This window comes from Thermobia domestica, chromosome 12, assembly GCF_964235325.1.
Source record: "Thermobia domestica chromosome 12, izTheDome1.hap1.1, whole genome shotgun sequence".
Lineage (NCBI taxonomy): Eukaryota > Metazoa > Arthropoda > Insecta > Zygentoma > Lepismatidae > Thermobia > Thermobia domestica.
Window position 1 is genome coordinate 194888033 of NC_137465.1, and position 22488 is coordinate 194910520.

The window sequence follows — 22488 nt, forward strand, 5'->3', positions numbered from 1 at the left end:
TTTCATTATTTATTTGGTCTAGGAATTAATTCGTGCGGTTGGTACGCACACATTGAAGCTGTAGTACAAACACAAAATACATAAATACCTTAAGAAAAATATTGTCCATCGCTAGCCACCACTTTCGCCCATCTGTCAGGCAATGTACGGATTCCGTGGCGAAAGAAGTCCTCATCCTTGGAAGCGATCCAGTCAGAGACCCATGTTTCGATATCTTCTGAAGAAGTAAACCGCTGTCCAATCAAATCGTTGTTCATGCAATCGAACAAGTAGTAGTCCGAAGGAGCAACGTCTGGTGAATACGGTGGGTGGGGTAAAACTTCCCATCCGACATTTTCTAAATAGGTTTTGACCGGTTTTGCGACATGTGGGCGAGCGTTATCATGTTGAACAATAAGTTTATCATGTCTGTTCTCCCATTCTGGTCGTGTTCTGGCCAGAGCTTGCTTCAAACGCATTAATTGTCGTCGATAACGTTCTCCATTCATAGTTTCACCCGGTTGCAGCAGCTCATAGTACACCACACCTTTCATATCCCACCATATGCACAGCATAACCTTTGCACAGTGAATATCTCGTTTTGGTTGTGATGGACCTGGTTCACCTGGTTTCACCCAGGCCTTTTTTCGTTTAGGGTTCTCGTAATGGATCCACTTCTCATCACCCGTAATAATTCGATGCAGAAACCCCTTTCTGCGCTGTTGTTGAAGCAGCAATTCGCAAATGGTTTTTCGTCTTTCAACGTCTCTGTCTTTCAATTCATGTGGAACCCAATGTGACATCTTTTGAATCATTCCCATGGCTTTCAAGCGTTTGGAGACTGTTGTTTGATCAACGCCTAATGCTGCTGCAAGTTGTTCCTGCGTTTGACACGAATCCTGCTCGAGCAATGCTGTCAATTCTTCGTCTTGAAATTTTTTTGGGTGTCCAGCTCGCTCTTGGTCTGCCAAGCCGAAATCACCACTTCTAAACCGTGCAAACCACTTCTGACACGTTCGCTCAGCTAGAGCATGGTCACCATACACTTCCACCAAAATACGATGACTTTCAGTCGCACTTTTCTGCATGTTAAAGTAATGCAGCAGGACACCCCGCAAAAACACTTTATCAGGCACAAATTGCGCCATGTTCACTTAACTACAAACTGGTGTTGTTGACGCTTTAATCCACTGCCCTATACTACGAACGATACGCGATGACAGGGGTTTGCAACACATGTATGGATACACGGAACTGTGGGACGCTCCGTTCGTTGCGCCATCTCTTGTCCACCCGCACGAATTAATTCCTAGACCAAATATATTATCGAAATTTCGATATTATAATTCAATGATTAGTTTTGGGTATATACGAAAGGGAACCCAAAAATAACCGGACGTTTCTAAAAAAAAAAAGCCTGAAAAAGACCGGACGTTTTCGCTCCTCACTTCTGCACAGAATTTTCAACACCTGCAAATAGAATTGTTAGTTGATAGTCTGGTTTTGAGGGACAAATTCTGAGAGTACTATCCCTTTGATGTCCAATACAGATTAACGTCGTCTTGGAATTCGATTTGACCTGACGATCTGATTGTTCTGCGTCGATCTCACCTGATGAGAGCATGGTTTTTGATGATGTTGTCCTCGGTTTGCACATTTGTAGGACGACCGGCACGAGGCTGATCTTCAATGGTTATACTCCCACCCCCCTTTTTAAACCGAGCAAACCATTCGTATACTTCAGTTTTACTGAAAGCATGTTCTTTGTAAGCAGTTTGTATCATCACAACAGTTTCTGCTGGGTTCTTACCGAGTAAAACACAAATTTCCATAGCCGCACATTTTCTCTTGTCACGATTGGATTGCACTACAGACGTACACACACATAGAACTGCCAGAGAAACCACACATGTCGTTGTCGGTAGACGCCACTTGGCATATTGACTCAGAAGAGGTCCTCCCATAGCTCCTTATCTTTACAACCAACTACTACAAGTACACGATGCGCAGGGGTACGATTCCGGTTACTTTTGGGTCCTCTTCGTATACATATATGAGTGTATCTTAAACAATTTGCCATTTTAAGATAAAGAGTTTCTTTCTAGGGCAATTAAGGCACAATTGTTGAAGGAACACGCAACAGTATATATCAAGTCATCAAGTCAGTATATCATTGGAAACAACTTACTCCAACTACCTTGTCTGTATACTGAACCTATCCAAACGCTCGTCTCTAAAAACTACACAATTATATTTCATTTCACAGCTGTATTATTTATCATTAAGGTTTTAATGCTTTTATTTAAAATTTAGGAACAATTAATTGTACAGTTCCATATAACATTTTCTTACCCAAAAAATGATTAATTTAGTGATGAAAGACAATAACGATTTTGCAACCACTTACGATATTGTTTACGTTGCAGATTCAGTATGTCATTAATTAGACTTCTGGGTTAAGAACCACAGAAGAGGTCCAGACCTATCCAACCCTATCCTACTATACCATAAGCAAACTTATCCTATCCTATCCTACCCTGAGCTAGCCTAACTCCCTTTACTTAGCCTACTTTTTATGCTATTAATGTGTGTACCCCTTCAAAGAAACTTATGCATATACAAACTTAATAATATTCACGACCTCTTTGGCTCCATTCCACGTCACATCAGCAGAGATGTACTGAGGGCGAAAAGTTGTCCAACGTCATGTTATTCTGGTAAGGTACCCTTTTCTCAAATGGCCTGGTGAAAGTAGCTGTAACTTCAGCACTAGAGAAACTCCAATTCCAATTATTTAACCATTCATTGGATGTCAGTGGGAGAGTACTTTCCAAGATTAAAACCAAGAATAGTAGTTTACATCTCGATTTAAGTAATATATCTGGCTGAAAAGCTGTGTCTAATTCAAATCAATTAATCAGTCATAACTCTAAGAAAAAGGCACTAGTCTTGGATAAAATCAGCTGTATACTCTGCCACAATACTTAGAAAGAACTCATCTTTAATTAAGCAAATTATCCAAATAATTTATTAAGCAAAATCAACCAATCAATTAGTGGTTTATCCAAGACTATAGGCATCCTGTCAGCTATTTTTGGAAACGTTAACTTAAACAGTTTCCCAGAAATGTTCTTATGCTTTTAAAAATATTCTCTGTATTATGGTTTGTTTTACATCGTTCCTCTTTGACGCTAAGAAGGTTTGATATTGAGCTAATGTAATTGTAGAAGTAAAACGTGTTATTGTATGTATAAATGATATTGAAGAGATTTCTAGGAATAAATTTTCCCGTAGATTTTCTTGGAATACTGAAGTTCACTTCGAACAAGTAGTTTTATTTTTTAATGGATAGGTTCTAAAAGCTAAACTAAGAATATAGAACACTCAAGAGCGAACAACAGATGTGACACTACACTTCACAGAAATAGTATATCTACCTGAAGTAATTCATGTTTCTTACTGTTAATGTTCACTTAACCTTAAAGTGAAAAATTGTAAATATATCGTTGCCCTCATCATCATAAGCATTTCGTTATTAGTTGTTCCAAATTAAGGAACTGACGCTCTTAGTGCAAATGATCCAGTAATGTTATAAATGACAAATAACCTGGTCATCTGGGTCATTTGTTTCACGACTTTTGTCCAGGTCTCGCTGCTCAGACTCTGACACGATGAGCCAGACAGATCCAGTGACCCAGGTAGACCGAATAACCCGGACTGACTTAGTGAATACACAGGCCTGGTGACTCACTGATCCGGAAGTAGCCAGTGTAATATAAACTTTAAAGCATTCCTGAAAGTTTCACAGTAAATTAATTATATTCATCACTCGAATAGAGGATTAATGATGTTCATTACTCGAAGAGAGGGTAATTGATATCCATTACTTGAATAGAAGATTAATTATATTCATGACTCGAATAGAGGATTAATTATATTCAGTACTTGAATAAAAGATTAATTATATTCATCACTCGAATAGAGGATTAATGATGTTCGTTACTCGAATAGATGGTAATTGATATCCATTACTTGAATAGAAGATTAATTATATTCATCACACGAACAGAGGATTAATGATATCCATTACTCGAATAGAGGATTAATGTTTTTCATTACTCGAATAAAAGATTAATGATGTTCATTACTCGATTTATGTATTTATATATTTGAGTTTAAAGCACCTTTCAGCAGTGAGACTAAATAAGATGAGGCCTACTATTTAACGTGGAATCCGAACCATATGAGCTACGCTGGGAATCGAACCCAGGTTCCACGCTAGTTCATTATTTGAATAGAAGATGAATGATGTTCATTATTCGAATAGAGAATTAATTATGCTCATTATTCGAATAGAGGATTAATTATATTCATCACTGGAAAGAGGTTTAATGACGTTCATTACTCGAAAAGAGCATTAATGATGTTCGTTACTCGAATAGAGAATTAATATTGTTCATTATTCGAATAGAAGATGAATGATGTTCATTACTCGAATAGAAGATTAATTATGTTCATTACTCGAATAAAGGATTAATGCTGTTCATTACTCGAATAGAGAATTAATAATGTTCATTACTCGACTCAAATGTAAGTTTGTGTATGACATCTCTTAAACAAGGTACTATGTCTTCAATATTTGAAGTATAATTTCATGTTTGTGCATCTTCCCGTATTCAACACGCTTGTATTGAATACAGACTATACGTACAAAAATAACAAAACACTGCTTAAGCACACAGCTTCTATTGTACTCTACACGAAAAATTTTAGAGGCTTGCTCTGTTCAACTTCAACATCCCTCATAAGGGAAACATGAAGTTTTGTTTTCTGTGATTGTCATGCGTTACCACGTTTATGTAGCTTGTAATTATCTATAAGTGTTGTGTTTTCAAAAACATACACACAACAAGAGAAAAGGAAGTGATACTTTTAGTTAGAAAAAAGAGAGAAAAGGTTATCACGTTTGTTAGAACTACTTTATAATACATGCATAACGATATTACGTTATCTGCGTGTCACATGGGGTCAGAGGTTACGTAATTCGTGATCCGTTCCGTTACTGCATGGAACTACTAAGCTAATCTCTTTTTGTTGACCTATAATAGTTCTATCGCCTTCATGTATTTTTGAATTTAATTTGTGACGAAATCCTTATCATCACAAAGCAATATTAGGCTTTCTATGTAGATACATATATTTGTGATATTAGTTCGGAATATTTTTGCTTCACTTCTTTAGTTATTTTTTTAATAAATTCAATTCTTATATTACCTACTCAAACTTCCTATCAATTTCCATTTCGCTTAGAACTTTATTAAACTCATCCATTAATATTATATACGAGGGTTGTACCAAAAGCAAGGTTCCCATATTTATTTTTACCAATAGAAAACATTGTTTATTGTTATTAATTTATACATCGTTCGAAAGCTTAGACTGTGGCCTATTTTTCAACATAGTTTCCATTTTTTCAGGTCGCTCAGTGTTCGCTTGACAGCCGTCAGAGATGGAAGTGTTGATTGCCGCTCCCGCCAAGTGCGAGGTTCGAGCAGTAATCCGGTTTCTCGGTGCAAGGAAGTTACCGCCCGTGGAGATTCATCGGCAACTGACTGAGGTTTATGGTGAAGAGTGCATGTCCGTGCAGTTAAGTTAAGTTGAGTTTAACGTCCCGTTCAGCAGCGATTCTATATGAGACGTGGACCTACTCATTAACGTGGAATCCGAACCACATGAGCTCCCGCCGGGAATCGAACCCGGGTCTCCCACGCCATAGGCGCGTACGCTAACCGCGTAGCCACGAAGGAGCTCGCATGTCCGTGCAGTACGTCCGCAAATGGTACAGGGCTTTTGCTGAGGGTCGCACCGAAGTTCACGATGAAGAACGAAGTGGAAGACCGCCGGTGTCGGATGTGATTGTCCTGAAGATCAACAGTGAGCTGCTCAAAGATCGGAGGGTCACTGTCCGTGAACTTGTCCTTCCCTCTTCCCCAAGCTAAAGGAACATTTAGGTGGCAAACGCTTCAAGAGCGACGATGAAGTCGGAGCAGAGGTCACACGCTTTCTCAACGGATTGGTGGGAGACTTCTTCGACTTAGGAATACAAAAGCTGGAAAACAGTCTTCAAAAGTGTGTTGAAAAAAATGGAGACTATGTTCAAAAATAGACAACAGTGTAAGCTTTGTCGAACGATGTATAAATTAATAACAATAAACAATGTTTTCTATTGGTAAAAAGAAAAAATATGGGAACCTTACTTTTGGTACAATTCTCGTATCAAGTTCAACCTTCAATTCTTTCGTTTTATTTAATTGTTTTTAACTCGTACCGGTAATTGTTTTCATTGAAACCTTAAATTTATTAATTTTTCAGAATCTTCTATTGTCAGTTGAATACAATATAGGAATAGATTCTAATCATTAATAGAGAGGCATTATAGTGTATATTATTATAGGCTCGTGCTGCTCATTTCCCTATTTTATAAGAAAAAACTTATGAGCCACTACTCATTTAGAATTTGTTGATGAAGTGTGATCACATAATAGATCATAACGTCACATGGTTATACCTTTTAGACTAAAGGAGACAAATAATTAACGATAAGTAAATGATTCTGAAATTATTTTTGTGCTACCCTTCGGGAATCGAACCCGGTCCACTTCCCCCAAAGTCACATGCGGCCTATAGTTAGCAGTAGAGAGATCCTATAGTTATCCATGTAGTGGTAATGCTCAACTTCTGAAATTTTCTTCCATAGCTTACCGTGTTTGTTGCGAACGTGTGTTATTAATTACATTTATTATCGTATAAATATTTGTATTTGTTCTCATTCTTTGTGTTTAATTTAACATTATACAAATTAATATATATAAAAATAAACTTGAAAAACTTACGATAATTAAAAATCATGCTAAACACAATCTTTCCTGATCAGTTGCCATCTTGTTGCATTCCTAAGTGTCTGATAGCACAAGGCGGGCAAGGTGGCACAGTGGTAGAAGGTTTACTTCTATTGCGTGGGGTCCATGGTTCGATCCCGGCCAAGTGAGTTTGTGGTGGACAACATCGTGTCCTTGGGTTTTCTGGGGACACTCCCGTTTCATCCTACTTTACCATTCCACCAATTCTTTAATAATTGTTCACTTGTCTTAACAATCGTCTCCATTAGCCTAAAGAACATATACATGGGACGTTAATCTCAAAGATTTTACTTCTTTTTCCATTTTGTCTAATGGCACAGGAACACGAAAATAAAAACCATTGGCGCGCGTCATCAACGAGATGCCTATTAGTAAACTATAGAGAGTTGATATAATAAAAAATGATTTTTTTTGTATATACACAGTACAATAATTGCGTAACTTGTATAAACTAAAATAAATCAAATTAAATCTTTAAATCAACCCGCCAATGTTATGTTCTGCAGGCTTAAGAAGATGGATCGTTAATGAAAAGAATGGATGTGAAAGAATTAGTGGAATGGGAATGTGTAGGGACATGGAAGAACCCTGAGAAAACTTATGGAGATTTTGTACCCCCCACAAACTGATTAAAATAGTAAAAAATCCTTACAACATACTTGTGTCGTGATCTAGTTAACTTGAATCCTCCCTCACGTGGTTACATTAAGAAGCAGGGCCGGCCTAAAGCAATTTGCCGGCCCGTGGAATACCATCATTTTCCGACACCTTCTCCAGAAAGAACAAATATTAAAAGCCACGACTTAAAGTATGCTACATCTTCATGAACAACGAAGGGGAGGAAAAGTGCATTAGCACTCACAAAGGCCTAATCACTACAAATGCAATCTCGTTGTGTCTGTTATTCTTTAGTGAAAGATTATTATTATTATTATTATTATTATTATTATTATTATTATTATTATTATTATTATTATTATTATTATTATAGAAAGATAATTATTAAAGCAAACACACCTGCAGAGAAGATATATCGAGCTTCAATCTCAATATATCAGTTCGCAATTCCAGTGCAACTATTTCATTTGTCCTTGATTTTCCTTCTACATATGTTAAAAATTAATATATATATACATACATATATATATTTCTACGTTCAATGATAAGGAACTTGTTTGTGACAAGGACAAGACTAATTTTCATATCAAAACTGTGATAACTAACTAAATGGAACGGGTGTTCGCTACTGTTCGATGATTGAGTTCTTGTATTTGACAACAATCGAGGAATTCATGCTGGAATTTGTTTGACCCATTGCTTTACAACTGTTCATGTGACCTTAAACTAATGCGACCTAAAAGTAATTTATGAATGTAGTATTCATATAGAAGGTCAGCTTAGTAAATTCAACTTACCATCATCATGAAGTCTGTTTCCAAAAAGAAATATTTATTTTAGATAATTGAGTTATGAGAGATTTTGCGGCCCCATGCAAATGCACGTGTTACACATATGGTAGATCCGGTTCTGTTAATTGAGTTGATTTTGAGTTTAACGTCCCTTTCAGCAGCGAGGCTATTTAAGACAGGATCTACTGATTAACGTGGAATCTGAACCACACGAGTTCCCGTCGGGAATCGAACCCCTAGCCCTGTTAAGAAGTAGGAAATGCTCAACAAAATAGAAAACAATCTGTGGAATGAAATATTTCTTTAACAAAAGGTGTGAAGAAGTACATTATTGTGTTTGATACGTAGAAGGTGTTTGTATGATTGCAAACTGTTTGGAGAAGAAATCATGTAAGAAAACAGTCATCTAATCTACTTGAAACGACACTAAATCAGAAACTCAAACAACATTAATAAAAATACTATTCTTCAAAACCAGGTCAGATTACAGATAATGACAATTTGTGGTAAAACGTTCAAAATTGCTCATCGGTTATGCACTGTCATATGTGACAAGAAATAAGTAATCATTTTTCATCATTAAAGAGTAAAGTACATATTATATATCTGTTTTCTACATCTCCACATTCATAAAATAATTGCTACAATTATCACATTATCAAAGCAAGATAATTCTCTTCATGATTAGAACACAAAAATTTTCACTCAATTTTCATATCATAAAAAAAGGTTAACCAAACAAACTGTCTTAAAGAGAAAATGTCTTTATTAATTCTTTCCATTTTACTTTCTTTACTTTTATCTGTGTATGTTAACTAATTCTTCTCTACCTTTAAAGAAAGCAATATAAACATTTCTGTCAATGAAAATTTTGAGTGAAAGCATTCTTTTTTTATAATTGTAAATTTTCACTCCGTGGGTTTCTGTATACTTAATTTTTTTCCCCTTGACTTACTTTGGTCACAAAAGAAAGTATGTTATATTGGTTTCATTCGTAAACACGAGTAGGAACTGGAATAAGACTTGAATTTTTGTGTGATTATTATAACTTTCTAGGGATATTTTTAATTATAGTTTGTGTATACTTTAAATTATCTGATAATCTGAAGGAAAGAAACTCTAAAGTTGAAGACTTCAATTGAAAAAGATCCCAAGTTTACTATTTTTATTTTCATTTTTTTGAAGTCTATCTATTCGTCCGCACCTATGTTCTAAGGGCTATTCACTTGTGTAATATTGCAGGTCTAACGTAAGTGGAACTCAAAATCATCTTTTAATACAGTATATAATTTCAGTTGAATAGACTAACATCCCAAGCTAAACGACTTGAGTTGTTATTCAATTCAGCTGAGGGATTTATGATGTTTTTGCATTCAGACTACAATGGAAATTTCAATGACTAACAAAAAATTTATTCGTCTATAATGCTTGCGTGGAAGATCCGGGTTTGATTCCCGGCGGGAGCTCATGTGGTTCGGATTCCACGTTAATCAGTAGCTCCACGTCTCATATAGCCTCACTGCAGAGAGAGATGTTAAACTCAAAATCAACTCAACTCAACTTGACCTTTGTCACAAATAACAAGAAATCAAAGTTAGTCCCCCATTAGACATCAAATGGCAACATTATTGAACTCTTTCGCTCACATTTTGAAGTCTGTGGGCCAATACTTCTTTAGCTGTTCTATTTTTGGTACATTCTTATATTTATAATAATATAAAAATAATTACTACAATATTAAATCACAATAATCACTCAGCAATGCTATATTACAACACAGTGGCGAAATTTCAGGATTTGGGGATGGTAAGAGAGATTAGCCAATATAAACAGATTTTTACGTTTTTCATTACCTCAAACATATTAATAATATAGCAGGTTAAACATTATACATCGGACTAAGCAAGAAGTTGGCCAAGTGCTATTGTCTATATGGAGTATTGGATTGCGTGGTTCAGAGATTTGGGCACCATGCAAGTTAGCGAAGAAATATTTAGAGAGCTTTGAAATGTGGTGTTGGAGGAAGGTGGAAAAGATAAACTGGACAGAGAGATAGAGTAAGAAACGAAGATCTTTCAAAACGGATAGGAGAGAAGAGGACGCTTTTAGCCAACATCCTTGGTAGGACAGCTAATTTGATTGGACACATCTTGCGAAGAAATTGTCTTCTTCATACCGCTATAGAAGGAAAGCGAGGAAAAGGAAGAAGAAGAAGAACACAATTGATCGATCATTTAAAAAATTAAAGAAAATATTGGGAGTTAAAAGAGGAAGCTGCAGATCAAAAAATGTGAAATAAATATTTCCAGGTCCAAACATTAAAAATAATAATAATATGTAACCAATTATTTGCACTTTAAACATGTAACCCCACTTAAGAAAACATACCTATTTCACATTAAGCACCTGAATTGAAAAACATCCTACTTCTGCAAACATACATATACTGTATATTTTCACATTGATATATTGTTCCACACAGTTGAAACTTTAAGGTGTGACATCAAGAAATATATTTAATAAGCGAACCACACACACATATATACAAAGAATAAACTTCCAAACAACCAGGTGTTCAACTATGCTAGTGTGTTCATCAGTATACGAGTGGCTGGAGCAAACATAACAGTAAGATCCACTTCCGCTGAAATTGAGGTATGAGGTAGAACAAGTTTTGATTTACTCCAGAAGAGCATGTAGGTAGTTTAGTTTCGGAACCGTACCTACAGATGGCAGAGGGAAACTTTTTGGTGTGTATTATTACTAAGGCCCGGATTTTTATGTTTTTACATACTTTTTCCTTTGTATGTACGCTGGTGAAAATATGAAATGTTCGCAAATTACAAAGTAATGAGCCATATAAACCGAAATCACGTTACATATTTTTACACATTTGGAAGTATGTTACATATTTACCGTCTACTGTACATACTTTTACATAAATTCAGTTTCCTTGCTCCTTTTCGCTAATTTTCTTTAAATAATACGCAAATGAAAATAGGCCTATATATGGAACAATAACTCAAAAAGTACTTTATTTAATTCTCTGTATTTTTTTCTCTCACTTTGTTCAACCGATTTGCATTGCGGGAAAGCTGGGTTAAAACAAACCCTCTACAATATGCAAAGAAACGTCGTCAGTTATCGCTTCCAATCCTCCCAAAAAAAAAGATGTTTTTTTATATATAAAGAAGAAAAACAATATAAGGATTTTTGTGCTTATCGCCTTTGTAAGCAGACGCCACTCGGATGTGTGCCGACAAAACAAACTAAAACGCACGCAGTTGGCTAGCTTTCTCACCTTTTTTGTATGTGCAACCTCTATGGGTGGGGGTGGGGGTGCCGGTGAGAGGGAAGTGATTGGAGCGGCTAGGCTTTATCACTTGTTTCTTAAATCGAATAAAAAATCGCTTTTGTATGACCCGATGGCTACTCCGCCACTTTTTACTTCAAACAAAGGGGGAAAGGATTCAGTTTCGCGACCGGTTTGTTAGTGTGCACGCTTTGAGTCAGTTTCTTGTTTTCAATGATGGCTTCCTCTTCATATGTTCAATAATGTGATTTTTTAGTTTCTTACATATTTTCATTTGTTTCTCCTGAAAATTTGTACGTATCTGTAGGAAGTTATTTACACTTGTTAAGCTTTTATTACATAAATGTGTTACAGTATATTTATTAGCTAAGAAAATAGCAGACACAAAATAAACACGGAAAAATATTTTTACATATTTTCATATTTTTAACATATTTCTTACATATTTCATTGATTTTTGTTACATATTTATGTACATATTTCGGTACTTTGTACTACATAAAAATCCGGGCCTTAATTATTACATTGAATTACATAAGAATTGTCAAGTTCTTTTCTTTCAGTTTACTCAAAAGTTAGAAAATGTGACACATCATTATGCTCGTCCAAGCTGCTCATACTTTATGAATCTCAGTTACATATGGTATAATGTATGACCAAAATACGTATTGTTTTCCCTAAACATTAATTGTATCTATTTATGGACATTTTATTTATTTATTTGTGGATGAAGTTCATCAAAAACTATTACAACCTATCTGATGAATTCGTGCGTTTGTTTTCAGGTCTGCTATTTCTTTATATGCTGTTACTGGTTGAAAGAGTTATCGGAATGGGAGGTGCGAGTGCTTTTCTGCTTAACTATACTGGCTAGCCAGAACACAAGCACTAAAAGTCAATAGACAGCTAATTTCTTGATTTGTTGCAATACAACATTGTTAAAGCGATTATTGTGATTTGAAGTGGAAAATGAAATCGAAAAAATATCACTACAGAACGTAATGAATTCCAATATTAGAATGAATCACTGGCGAATATCCCGGGGATATGTGATATTTTTAAACGGAATAGGTATGAGGGAAAAGCGTGTATTGGTATACAAGCTTTTTCCTCATATCTATGCCGTTTATCAATACAAAACCCACACACATTTCAATCCCCTATAGTAGTTTTCCAGATACATTTGGATTGTGTGCTTTATCCGTGGCCACTCCAAAGAGGTCCAAAGTTGATGGGAAGGATTTCGTGAGGGAATTTTGGCCCCCATATATTATGGGCCCCAATACATAGCACCTCTGGAAAGCTGAAGAGAATGAACAGCGACTTCCATGACTTTCCAATGAACAGTGTTGAAGCAATAGTTGTTTCACTCCGAGTCTACAATTTTGTTTATACTTACAGGGATAATGGGTCCCAGGGACTTGCTCCGTTTTCCATGGCACCTAATTTTTTTCATGGCACGACTCTATCATCCCAGACGGCAAAGTAGAGAAAGAAATAATGCTGGAAGGCATTGACATCCAGAAATATTGCGTATTCGCAATAGCCAAGGCCCGATCTACATGGCGAGAATCCTAACAAATTCACAATATGCAATTGACACTCTACTTTCCAACGGCGCGTACATCTTTAAGAAACGACACCGTGTTGAACCATTTCGAACTTCCCAACTATTACCGATTCGATGTGAGAGGTGTCAAAAATACAATGACCATACTACAACTAATTGTAAGAGTGCCTCGAAATGTGGTTATTGCTCCGGTCCCCATGCCACTAATCACTGTACGAATTTGAAAACCACGCCTGGTTCTTCAGCTTGTCCGGAGAATCATCCTACACACACCTCTAAATGTAAATTACGCCCAGCACCTGACTCTACAAAACCAAGTCTTGTCGTTCCGATTCGACTACATACAACACAACAAACTCAAATGCCTCCTACAAAAACTGAACAAACTGTAACTGTAGCGCAACTACTCTCCTTCATAACCATCGTCCTTCAAAATATACATCCATTTGATAGTCCACATATTCTTCAACAGATCCAATATACTGCCCGAAATGTTTTATACATTAATCTTAATACTATATATTCAGGACAATCTATTTCCATGCTGTCCCACTCGAAACAGCAGTGTAAGCATAAAGTGATCATGGAACTTATGCTTATATTTCTTAATATCCGATCACTACTAACACACAAGCTTTTGTTCGAGCATCTTCTTGAAGTAAAAGCTAACGCCTTTCTGTTGAATGAAACATATCTTACATCCAAGCAAAACTGAAAATACCACATTATCAACTTCTAAGTCATGACAACACTGTACCAGCACAACGTGCAAATGGCTACGTAGCTACTATTACTCTTGCCATCTGACAACATTTCGTCTTCCGGAATACCTTATAATTGAGATTTATTTTCGCCAACTGTATGTCACTCTTGCAACCATACGTATACGTCCAGGTCACCATATTCCATTATTCTTCCAATACATCTCCAATAGCTTTCGTAACTATATCATTATGACTGATATTAACATTCATAGTAGAACTGCGAGAGGGAAACAACAGTTTATTAACTTCACTGAAACAAACACGACATGTATCATTCATCAACTCCTGTCGCACACACGACCCATCTCATAAACCGCCCCAAATATTGTGATTACCTCTGCCTCCTTTCACAATCGCTGTAATGTTACATCTCTGAGGAATCTAGGTAGCGATCATTTACCAATTAAGTTAACAATCGTGAGTCTGAAATCTTCTCAAACTATATCCAGTCATACTGCTCAACGCATTCTTCGTTTCGATAAAACGAACTAGGTCACTTATAGAAATGACATAGCTACTGCGTTGGCAGGAACTTCTCGTCCTGAAAAAAACACTGTATAATACATTAAATGTTATCAGCACGGCAATTAAAGGCAATTAAAAGAGGTCGGGGAGAAACACATCCCCACTAGCAAGATTACCTCTCCGTGCCATTCTCCGTTACCTCCACAATACTTACCTCTCGACGTTTGAGAGACCTTTATAAAGAATATATTGATACCTGAAACGAAACAGCTCATCCTACAGAATACTGGAAGCGTTTTTCCATGAGCTTACAGCAAAAATAACTCCTACTTCACATCCGTTAATAGATAACGACTCTCCACTACAAAATGACAAGAATAAAGCCGATACATTTGTAGCATACCTGCAGGGAATCTTTACTCCTCTTCCACCGGCTTTTTTTTCTCAGCTTCGTCATTCGGTTGAGACACTTAATTTTTACACCTTCTACTGAACTTACTAAGCCAATTATATCACTCGCACTGTCCAGAACAAGAAAAACACAGCACCTAGTTTCGATGGGATTACTTATCACCATATTAAAGAAGCGCCCTATCAGTTGTTTTACTTCCTTTCTGTCATTTGTACGTTCATCCTTCTGACAGGCTTTCTTCCTTGTGAGTGGAAGACTTCAAAAACTCTCATGTTTCTAAAACCTCACAAACCACCAAATACTGTTTCCTCTTACAGGTCTATTCAACTTACTTCTGTGTACTGCAAAATTCTTGAAAGAATTCTTGTCCGACGCCTCCACTCTTATCTATCAGAACGTAACACAATCCATTTACATCAGGCTGGTTTCCGTCCCGGTTTTAGTATAAACAATCAGTTACTTCGTTTGATTAATCTTATCACCTATCAGTTTAATATAAATTTCCATCGTGTGTAGTGCTCTTCGATATGGAAAAGGAATTTGATAAGGCATGATATGCAGCTCTCACATATAAACTTATACGTCTGACACTTTCAATCCCATACATCATATTCATCTATAATTTTCTTCATAACGATGTTGCATATATCGCTCTTAATGACACTCTCTCACATCCGATATTTATTTTCTCTGGAGTACCATAAGGGTCTGCCTTATCACCTTTGCTTTATCTTCTATATGTATCAGATATACCACCGTTGCCACCAAACACATATGTTTTTTAATATGTAGATAATAATGCATTTCTTACATTGAGCCAAACTATCCATCGCATCAGTACTGAAATTAATACAGCAATTCAAACCTTTCTTACCTGGTGTACGAAATGGCGTTTGAAACTCAACCCAGAGAGAACCCAAGCCATAGTCTTTCTCCGGACAAAACGCAGATCTCGTGTACATCGAAATTCTTCGCTACTTAACATCAAAGTACATAACACGTGGGTTCATCTAATTTAACATATCTTGGAATTATTTTCGATCAACATCTCATTTGGCGCCCTCACCTTCAGAATGTAATACATAAAGCATATAATAGACTTAATCTTCTCAAACGTATCACTAGCACTATTGCTCGTTCACTCTAGGATGGAAAATTGTTTAAAAACAACAATTGTAGTGCGAGCGTCAAAACCTTGTTTCTCACCCCTACATGGTTAATTCATGGTTGCCAGGCACATGAATCGCCGAACCGAATGTACCTACTTCTGCACAGTCATGGACCAAGTGCTATTACTACATAAATTGCTGCTTTTGAGATGACTGAGATATTAACGTTATGACAAATCGAGTTAGTTATTATGTAATACAATCTTACATATAATGCACACTTAATTTTGTACAAGTGTTCTTGTTCGAAAGTATGCAAAAACCCTGTACGCCTGGCAATATTGGAAGATGGCAGTTTGTGTTGTAAACAATGAACACAGAGAGAACGAAGACCGTTAGGTTCGCTGGACAGCGTTGTTTTCATGATAAGGCGACAGAAACATATTGTACTGATTGTAAACAAGGACTGGGAATTTCGATGCGAGTATAGGCGGAAATATTCTCGCCACATATTGCCTGTTGGTGAAGGTTTGCAATGTTGCAAACTGCTAAGTCTAGAATTTCATACTAATTGAATGAGCTTTGAGAAGGATTAGTATGATGCAATAATTATAAACACTAACAACCATAGACTTAAAGTATTAGGAAATAAACCATGCTGCTGTAAGAAAAATATAATACAAATTGAATTACGTGTTCAAAGTACAGTATAAAGCGAATTTTAACATTTAAACATTTTAAAGCTGTACACATTTGCCCTGTTTGGGTGTCCTTACCAGACACACTGCAACACAGAAAAAGGCATTAAAATAGATAAATCGAGCGTGGGCATGAACCCGGCTCTGGCCGGTATTCCTTATTAAGGTTTTCCTCAGTCCCACGAGATGAATGCCTAGATGGTAGCTTCTGTAAGGCAGGGGCGGATCCAGGACGGATTTCTGGGGGCGGTGGGTTTTAATACTGCGAGTTAGAGCAACTTTTAAGAGCTCAAAAGTCTGGGATTGGGTTTTATTTAAATAATATAAAAGGGAAAGTTTCCTTTCCTGGGGGGGGGGCAATCGCCACGATCGCCCCCGGATCCACCACTGCTGTAAGGCCAGAAATGGGCTAAACACCGAGGCCCAAGAATTGGAGGGAAATATATTTCTTCAGAATATTATGTTGCCAACACTTCCACAAATATTACGGTGGTGGGTTCAGATATCCCTTTTTCGTTTATATGTGCTTAAATTCATTATGAAGTAAATAAAGAAGTGTTTCTTTAATTCTCTTTCTTTCTTTCTTCTCTTCCTTCTCATCCTCGCTCTCCTTTCCCCACCTTCTTTAAATTTGAATACTATCCTCCTGTAAGATTGTTTCTCTCCACGGCCCAAGATTTAAAGAGACCAACCTGATATAGTTAACTATTAGCAGAACTGTACCAATAAATTCACATTAGAGACAGCGCCGTAACTTAGATTTTTCTGGGGGGCAAGCATTAATACGTGTATTTGGGCCTCCTAGAAAAAGTTGTTTTTCTCATTCTTGGCCCCCCTCTTTCTATCTTTCTCTTACTATTTATGCTCCCCGGAGCCTGTGGGCCCTCCCTCACGGCAAGGTCTGCGTGGCCGTTACTTACGCCCCTGGGACCGTTCCATACATGACAAATTAATTAAGGGGACAATATTGACAAATCTCAAAGCCATGCGAATAAATGTTATTTCTAGGGCCCCTAATAATAGACGTTTCTTACTGAAGTGGGCCCACGGCTCACTTTTGTTTCTATTTACCTTTTGTGCGCTGCTTTATGTAATGTAGTGAAACTGCTTGATACTTCATTTATAATTGCATGTTCGTATTGTATATGGATTAAGAAAATTTTGTCTCTAAATGGGCCTCTTCGAATGGCGGGGAAACCTCCCTGTGGGGCAGTTGCGCCTCCCCTGCTACACAAGTTACGGTCCTGATTAGAGAAAAAGTAAACTCTTTCGAAATTTACGCAACTTGCAAATACCAAACCCTACTAGTGCTAAAATTGATGAGTTAGTGCCACTGTTACCACTGCTATAAGGGGAAAGTAGGGGAAGGACTGATAAGATTCGCTGGCCAGGTTTTGTGTCAAAACACAGCGCCAAGCTACAGTAAACGGACAATACATGGGGACCACGAGCTAATACTGTTCTTAACACCTACAAAGTATTCCTACGACAAGTCCTGACTTACGGCTTCACAGTATGGATAGCCGCCCTCCAAACTCATTATGAAAAACTGAATATATTTGAACGACATACCATGCGACTAACATATAGAATAAGACTCCCGAGTCCTACTCAAGAGCTTTATGAAGTACTGCCTTTACCAAGCCGTCTCTTTCATCTTGAAGCTTTACGATTGAAGTATATTACCAGCAGATTTGAATCCCGACACCCATTATTTCTAGCTACCATGCAAGCAGACATTCCATACAACCTATCTCGCAATCTATTGGAAATGCAACTGTCGCTACAGATATACACCTCCTCCTGTTCATCCGGATTTGGATGCAGTTACAGCATTTTCAACATCCATCCTTCCTCATTACATAGCACAGTCATTTATTGCACAATAAGAACCTTATGTTTTAACAGGGCACCCGTTTGTCTTCATTACGTCCAGAGTCGCCCCTGGACAGAAGATAACTTTCACTTGTCTCACTAACTTTCACCTATGTGTTGTGTTGTTACAGTACACTTCATGTTTCTCATTTTTCATTTCTTCTCTCCTGTTTCAGATAAATTATACAAATAAAATAGAAACCCAATAAAGTCCTACCTAAATCCCATTTAATGAAACTAAAATAGAAAATCCTACTCCAGCTCTACGAACATACCTTAGTCCATCGAAAATTATAGACCTCCAATAACACATTTAAATCTCTTAACGCACAGAAGGCGCAACCTTCTAATGATTGCTGGCTGATCGCCAGAATTGGGAACACACACACACCCTACTCATTAGAGCAAAAGAGAAGGATGAGAAGTAAGAACAAATCCAGGAAACAAATTTTTTGTTGAATTGAACCAAGAAAGATGTGTAAAATATCCACGCTTCAAGGACAGAAAGGTTCGAACAAAATGTGACGTTTGCGACAGTTTTATTTCCAAATATCACTCAACGAAGAAGATTATATGAGAAGACTGTTAGTATTTGTAATAATAAGAATAATCTTACATGTTTCTGTATTTGAATATAGCGTATAATATACAAGTAATTTTGTAACAATATTGGAATCTTGTTTGTTTGCAGACAAATATTAACATGCTATATTTTACACAAAATTCAAACTATGCTGTATTTCTGAGAAAACATACGAATATATTACATTATTTTAAATATCAAAACACTACTTAGGCAAAAAAAAGTTCCATTATAACATTTATATATTATAATAATTAAACATTTTTTAAAATTAAAAACAGCGGTTTGTGTGTGGGATGCATTTGCACCCCACTCGTGAAACATTTAAGATGGTACAAAGAAGGAAACGTATTAAGGTTAGTATGATACAGTACGCTAGTTTTAATACAATTTATTTCCTGGTTCTAGATAAAACATGTGAAAGAAACTATGTAGAAAGAATATTTTAAAAGAGTTAAACATTTTTTTTTCGTTTGATGAGTTCTGTTTATGTGGTTGAGTTACTGTGTGTTACTGTGGTCCGGATTATTCCTAACGCTTTAAAAATAAAATGGTTTTAAAATTCATATGAGAAGTTGTTAGTTAGAATTTGGTAATACTAACACCAAAGGTAAATAGTTCATAAGAATCAAACACACAAAGGAACAACTTCGGAAAAGAAATTGACCTTTGTTGCCAGATCTTATATCAAAAAGAAATCTATTCGTTTACGCCACCTTTTGAACTTGTAGCTAAAAGTGTTAAACAAGCGAAGTCTATTGACCAAGATTTCTCTCCTTTCTCTTTTGTCAGCAAAAAACGAAAAAAAAAGAAAGGGATTGACCGGCCATCTTTCGTTTTGACCCTATTTGCTTTTGACTGTGAGTTTTCTACTATTTTTCCCTCAAGGCAAAGTATAAAACGAAATATCCAACTTAAGAATGAACTTTGAGCAACTTTATTCTTTCAGAGTCTCTCTCTCTCTCATTGGATATTTGAGCTATAGCCAGCCAATACTTTTTTTCATTTTCTTCCTTGTAACTGGACTCTAGATTTCTAGACAAGGATAAGAGAAAAAAGAGTGTATAGACATCGAATCTCTGAAAATCTTTTTAACTTCAATGAAAAGACAAGAAAAATCTTAGTCTTTTTACCGAAATCTTTCCAGTTTCTCTTTCTCTGCTTGTTATCCAAACTTTTTAGAAAGTTCCAAAATGTTTGGGTTTATCCTGTCTTTTTTCTCTGTTAAGATTTCGTGTCATATCCATCAAAAATAAGTGTATGGAAAGAAAAGTTTATTATTTTTTTTCGTGCCTTCTTTACTCTTTTTTTCTTTTTCTTGTGGGAGGGAGAAGTTTACTTTGATAAGCCTGAAACTTAGTTGTTTTCTATCGATTCCTCCCTATATTGAAGTTATCTTTTCATTTAGAGTTTGTGTATTTCTGACAGCATTAGCACAATATTGAAATCTTTCTTTAGACTCGTCAGGTACAATAGTAGTTTTTTCATTCATCATGTGTTGTATCTAATATTTTACACTTTCTACTTAGTCTATACAGTGTGTTTCTAAATGGATAATGCAGTTTTAAAAATTAATAATAAATCTATTTACTTTATATGGGAAAACCTTACAGCATAAGCAACCAGCAACTACAAGAGTTTCAATTGTATTAATCACAATTCTTTAATATGTGCACCTTTGGTCACACATCTACACGGTAACCAAATTCTTCCTATGTGTCTATAATCCGCCGTGATGGTCTGCAATCTATGCGTTATCAATCACAAACTTCCTCAGAGGACATTTGCATTGGCTGTACATAAACTCTGACTTTAACAAACCCCTAAAGAAAGAAATCATATGGAGTTAAATCCGGCGAACTGGGTCGCCAGGGGAAAAGGTTGTTGTCTTCTGTTGCAGCACATCCAATCCAGCGGTGGCGAAAAACACAATTAAGAAGCCCTCGTACGTTCGTGTGAAAATGGGATGGGGCACCATCCAGTTGCAAAATGTAATCATCATAATTGGTATTCAGCTGGGGTAACAATCAGGTTTCCAACACGTCCAGAAATGAATCACGGTCACAGTTTCTTATTCGAAGAAAAATGAGCCGTGCATTTTCTGCCGGAAGAGTGCACAGAAAATTACTTTATTTGGAAAGTGATACGTTGGTTGCTGTATCTGTGTATGTGGTTTCTCGCTTTCCGAGATACGAACATTGTGTTTGTTTTAACTTTCCACTTATACCAAAAGTGGCTTCATCGCAGAAAATAAGTCTTTCTACAAAACCATCTTCCTCCATTTTCAACAGCATCTCTTCACAAAAGTCATGCCATTTCACTTTGTCTGGACAAGCTAACCAGCATGACAAGCAAACATTGGTAGCGCATGAGAAACTTGGACAGTCGCCACTGCTTACTGTGTAGGCTTTACCCGAGTAATGTAATAAATTAAGTTATCGTTAATTATTAAATCTACACCATTTATTTATAAATACGGTGTACGTATTATCCAAAGTGCTACGATAGAATGGCTATGTCCGTCCGGCTGTCTGTCTGTTGGTAGGTACCACAGGAAAAATACACTGAATAGAATAGTGACAATCTGATTCTTTGGAATCCATTCAGCAGTCTCAACTGAAACCAGATGTTGCAGAGATCAAACATTTCCTTAGATTCTCGCTATCTTTTGTCACCCTAGATCAAAAATATAATATATAAAGAGAACCGGTTTTCTGCAGTCGATTCAGCGTCTGATAAATAGATAATGAAACCGGAAATGGTTTAAATCCATTACTACTCAAAGCTTCAAGATTCATATTTACTGATGATGCTTAATCCATCGGTAATTGGAAAATATCACTCCATATAAAGAAAAGTTCTATTACATGACACTGCTTGTTGCTAAAATAGAGCCGTCCTTACTGGGTTAATGGCTAGCACGTGAGCTTGTGGTGCACGTGGTCACAGGTTCGATTCCGGGCGAGAGAGCATAAAAAATAATTTCGTAGTCATTCACTTTCATTATCCATCCGTTTCATTTAGCCTAACTAACTCTATAGCCTATGGAACCCGGAGGTTTAATGCCAAGTTTACAAAACCTCTCCATTGACTTCTGTCCTTAGCCAACTCGATCCAGTTTTTACTTTGTATCCATATTTCTGCGAGATCCGTCTTAATATTGTCCTTCCATCTGCTCTTAGGTCTTCCTAATGATCTTTATCCGATTAGATTTCCAGTTAAAACTTTGAAAGCGTTCCTACATTCTTCCATTCTCGCTACATGACGCCCTAAGTCTCCTAGATTTAATAATCCTAACAATGTTTGGTAAATGATATAAATTATGTAGTTCATCGTTATGAAGTTTCCGCCATTTCCCATTCCCGTTCCTCTTGGGTCCGAATATTCGTCT